This window comes from Capsicum annuum, chromosome 12 (assembly GCF_002878395.1).
Source record: "Capsicum annuum cultivar UCD-10X-F1 chromosome 12, UCD10Xv1.1, whole genome shotgun sequence".
In the NCBI taxonomy this organism is placed as follows: Eukaryota; Viridiplantae; Streptophyta; class Magnoliopsida; order Solanales; family Solanaceae; genus Capsicum; species Capsicum annuum.
In genome coordinates, this window is record NC_061122.1 from 38,125,900 (window position 1) to 38,131,062 (window position 5,163).

Sequence of the window (5,163 nt, forward strand, 5' to 3'; positions counted from 1 at the left end):
TCATGAGTTGTTTGGCCATCCATTGCATGGACTAAACAATATCTCCATAAGTCAAAAATAAGGCTCTCGTAGCAATCGAAAACCACAATATTGCATAAATGGTACTAAAATGCTTCAGAAACAATACCAATAACCCTTACTCCCCAGAAATACCATTATACAACTATGGGGAGGGGTAAAATAGTCAAATCACACAAAATCACAAATTTCACATATTTTATAAAAATTTTAGATCGTTAAAGTAGGAAAACTCACCAATGAATTTAATCATTTTGAAGGGTACAAAGTAGCGCCTATCCAGTTTTGGATGTTGTTGAAAAAACACAATGTTTTGATGATAAAGTTTGAGTTTTACATAAATCCTATCCCCTATCTTGTAAGTCACGTCTAGACGATACTTGTCAGCTAAATTCTCCATTCGTGTTTTTTATCAAACCAAGTTAGTCTTGAGGAGGCCCAATATGGAATCACGGTCTACCAAACAGGTCTCGATTAGATCACTAAGACTGCTGCCCAAAATGTAATGTGCAACTATAGGAGAATCCCTTCCATATGATTCCTTAAAGAGTGTCATTCTTTTTTAAGACATATAGGATGTATTGTACCAATATCCTACCCAATGTAACCTTGCAAATGATTTTTTTAGGTCATTATCCACTAAACAATGGAGGTACTGCTCCAAGAATTTGTTCAAAGTCGTAGATTGTCCATCTGTCTGAGGGTCGTACGCGATGCTCATAGCCAAAGTAGTGCCTTGAAAATGATTCAGATCCTACCAAAAATTATGTGAGAATTAGGAGTCACGATCAGTGACAATAGATATTTGGGTACCATGAAGTCGAATGATGCCAACCACGAAGTCCTCTAAAATTGACTGAGTAGAAAAAGTAGAGGTAAGGGCAATGAAGTGCCCATATTTGGATAACCTATCCACGATAGTCATGACAATGGATTTCCCTTTTGGACTAGGCAAGCATATGATAAAATCGATTGTGATGTCTTTAAATACTATAGAAGGAACTAGTAGAGGCTGCAATAGGCCTACGGGCAGGTGATGTGAATCTTTATTTGTTGGCAAACTTGGCAAGCAGATATAAAACTTTGTATGTCCTTTTTAATACCTTTCCAATAGAAATTGGAATATATTCAATGATAAGTATGAGCAACACCAGCATGCCCACCCACTTTAGTGCTATGGAATTTATGAAGTAATTTCTGGTGTAAGGTTGAGTTAGTTGGAATAACCAAGCATCCCCAAAAAAATAGCAAACCATTTCAAAAGTGAAAATTCAAATTAGTAGTATAGGAGTCTTGTTTGGAATATTGCAGAGCCACTAATTCGGGATGAGTTTGATTTAAGGACTTGAGCTTATCTTTAAGATCATATCCTCGGATAGAGATACTGAAGAACACATATTCACCATTCGTGAGAGTGCATCATTAACTTTGTTCAATTTCCCAACCGATAGATACTCTGAAAATCAAAACCAACTAACTTACTTAGCCATTTTTGTTGCTCTGGAGTTTGAATTGTTTAATTTTTCATGTTTTTACGGGATTGTTGATCGATATAAACGGTAAATCTCCACCCAAGAAAGTACTATCTCTACTTGATAACCGCTTAGGTTATAGAAAATATCTTTCTATGATAGGTGGATGCTCATTGCATTCTATTGATCACTTTTTTACTATAATATGCCACAGGGTGTCCCTTTTGCACAAGAACTACCCCTATACCTTGTCCCAATATATCATTTCAAGCTTGAACGCTTGAGTAAAATCAGGTAATGCTAACACCGATATGGAACTGAGTTTGCTTTTTAGAGTTTCAAAAGAGATGTGAGTTGCAACTGTTCAGTGATAGGAATCCTTCCGAAGGAGGTCCGTGAGAGGAATAGAAATGTCTGTATAATAATTTATGAATCATCGATAATATCCCGCTAGTCCAACAAAACTTCATGCCTGCTTCACATTCTTAGGTTCTGTCCAATGTTGTATTGCAAAATTCTTTGAAGGATCCATACTAAGTCCTTGATATGAGACTACATGCTCTAATAATCAATTGAAGTTTGTCCGAATTGACATTTTCTTTGTTTGGCAACTAACTTACGCTACCACAGCAAATCCAACACTATTTGCACATGCTTCAAGTACTACTCCTATGAAGAGCTATACACAAGAATGTCGTCAAAGAATATAGGGAAAAAACAATGCATACATGTTCTAAACATCCCTTTCATGATATCCCGAATCATCGATGGTGCATTAGATAACCTAAATGTCATCACTAAAAACTCATAATGTCCATTGTGAGTCCAAAAGACTGTCTTTGCCACATCATCTAATCTAACTCGCATTTGATTACAACCAGACAACAAATCAACTTTAGATAAGTACACAACACCAAATAGTTCATCAAATAGCTCATAAATAATGGGAATTAGGAACCTATCCCAATTGGTGATTGCATTTAAGGCTTTATAATCCACATAAAACCTCCACGTTCTATCTTTTTTTTCAAACCAACAATACGGGTAAAGAAAACGGACTTGTACCGTCTAAAATTACTTATTCTTAGAGCATTTATATTTCTAAATACTCCATTATTTGCTTCTAAAAATAAGGGTATCATTACGGTTTAACATTAGCTGGTTCTGCCCCGGCCATAAAATATATTGTGGTCTTGTGGTCTAGATGGTGGTAGACATGGTGGTTTCTGGAATACCTCAGTAAATGACCCCAGTAGTGAAAGGAGGGTATGATCAAGATGCTCATTAGTAACAGGCGCAGGGTACACTACCCACAGACAATGATAAGATAAAATTGCATCCGTGGCCAAGCATCATTGAAGGCTATGCAAATGTATTGGTTGAGTACTAGAGGGTTCCAACCCCTTCAAGCAAATAGTAGACCCTGGGTCATTGAACTCAAATAGGCATTGGCCATCTCCAATAACCATTCTTCCCAAATTAAGATCCAAGAGACACCTAAAATCACATCTGCGCCATGTAAGGATAACATATATAAGTGAAAGGTGAGATTGAAACCTTAAATTGAGAGTGAAACTTAGTCTACAATGTTATGACCTTGCACATGCTGATAACTTCCCACCACCACCAAAATATTAGTGATGGTCTTGATTGATAGCTAAAGGAAATTTGCTCCTTTATCGTGGATAAAGTTACAATCACTACCCCATACACTAGGACTTGGACTAGAGATCCATTCACATGGAAAATAAATTAAAGTGTGGAAAAGATATTTCCACCGGCCAAAGCATGATAGGAAATAGCTGAATGTTCCTGGACCTCTAAATATTGCAGTACCTATGCTACTATGTCATCAAGAATAATTGGCTCTATAATAGTTTGATCAAAATTAGAATCATTTGTAAGAAGTAGTAATTTGGGAAGAGATTTGCATTGGTCACCAACTTTATATTTTTCCTTAAATTAATAACATAGCCTACGCTCGTGATGGCTCTAGATTTAAGCATATGAGATATGCTTCAAGGATGGTCCTGAAGCAACTCGGACAGAGGTATTGTTATCGACTAATATAGAGGAGGGATTTTGATTAGATGACCATGAATTAGGACTGGGTAACAAAGGTGTACCTTTGTTGGAAAGCACTGGTCGGGTTGGATATTTTTTATCTTGGATTCGACGCTCATGTATATGAGCCTATTTAAGTGCATCATCATATTCTTTAGGCTCGTGACTCAGGACTGAGTTCTTAATATCCTCCCTAAGTGCAAAAATAAATAGGCTTACCAAGAAACTATCAGAGATATCATCTATTTTGTTAGTAATAGATTCAAACCTCCATTGTATCTTTAAAACCGTGCTCACCTATCAGAGTTTTTCTAACCTTCCCTCTGTTGAGTCGAGTCCCTTCTCCTTGAATTGAATTTGAACCTTTTTAGTGAAGGGTGTCCATCCCATTAGTTTTTTGTTTTGAAATAACCACTGATACCACTTTAGATCTTCACCGTCTAGGTAGAAAGATGCCATAGTCAGCTTTTGTCCATCTTCGATGATATAAAAAACAAATTAGTTCCCTACTTGGAATATCAAATTCTCTGAATCCGCACCACAAAACCTGCTAAACTCCACCTATGCAGGCTTATGATGCAGGGTAGGTGTCATCGGTGGATGAATCTGGTTTGTCGTCTTGTTACAAACAACCTTCTGAAGCATACCATAAATTCCTTCTAGTTCCTTAGAGATTGAAATATTTGCTTCCTTAAACCGATTCTTCCACAAAAACCTTGAGTATGGTTGGATCCTCTATTGAAAGACCTCTGGATGAAACCACTAGTGAAACAAACTAGAATCTCAAACCACAGATAGGAATCAACTGATTGTATTAAACTCAGGCAATTACAAGATAGAGATTTGCAATGAAAAAATAAGGAAAGGTACAAAAGATAAAAGAAATAGGGAGATGGGAATAGAGATACTGAGAGGGGTAAGAAATAGACACTTGCTTAGAAATTCTCTACCCCAATACAATTGTTGTTAACTATTTATTATACTGGATTCCTTAAGCTACAAACCCTATGCCTCTCTTTCACATTTTTGCACCCCACTTTCACTATGAAATTAGTAATACTTTTTTATGGAATCCTCACGCACTCACTTCTTCTCATAAATTCAACCCCTTGCTGAGTATGTGTGTCCACATCAGCAGGTGAGGTATCTTTCACGTCAACCACATGGGTCACAACAATGATTATTGAACCAGCACTTGAGTGGTTTATTGTTACTTTCAGGGATATATATTGCAATACCATCAAACGTATAGTGAAATAGAAGATAAATCAATCCTTGGCTTAATTAGGAGTTTACAATTCTAGTCTTAGAAATAAAAAAGTTCTTGATATGCATTTCTCCTTCATAATTTAGCCTTACACCTTGTGAGTTCCAATCAGTCAAACCAATAGCCAGGTTATTCTGAATTTAGGAGATAGAACTAATGACAAATGTTGCTACATTGTTATTCAACCTAGCAACCCACGTTAATAATGATAGAAAAATTCAAGGTCATTATTAAGGATGAGAACATCCAACACCATTGTCGATGCTATTATTGAAGATTGTCGATATTTGCTCAACGATGACAAATTTACTATTAAGCATACTTGAAGAGAGGCAAATTTGA

General features: G+C 36.5%; 1 long non-coding RNA gene across 1 annotated transcript; it reads right to left on the reverse strand.

Annotated features, from left to right (window-relative positions):
* Positions 1-2,284: 2,284 nt before the first annotated feature.
* On the reverse strand, positions 2,285-4,697 carry LOC124889516. The gene is made up of 2 exons (XR_007048571.1): positions 3,852-4,697; positions 2,285-2,999 (listed from the first exon to the last, which is right to left on the reverse strand). It is a non-coding gene; the product is annotated as an uncharacterized LOC124889516 (long non-coding RNA).
* Positions 4,698-5,163: the final 466 nt, after the last annotated feature.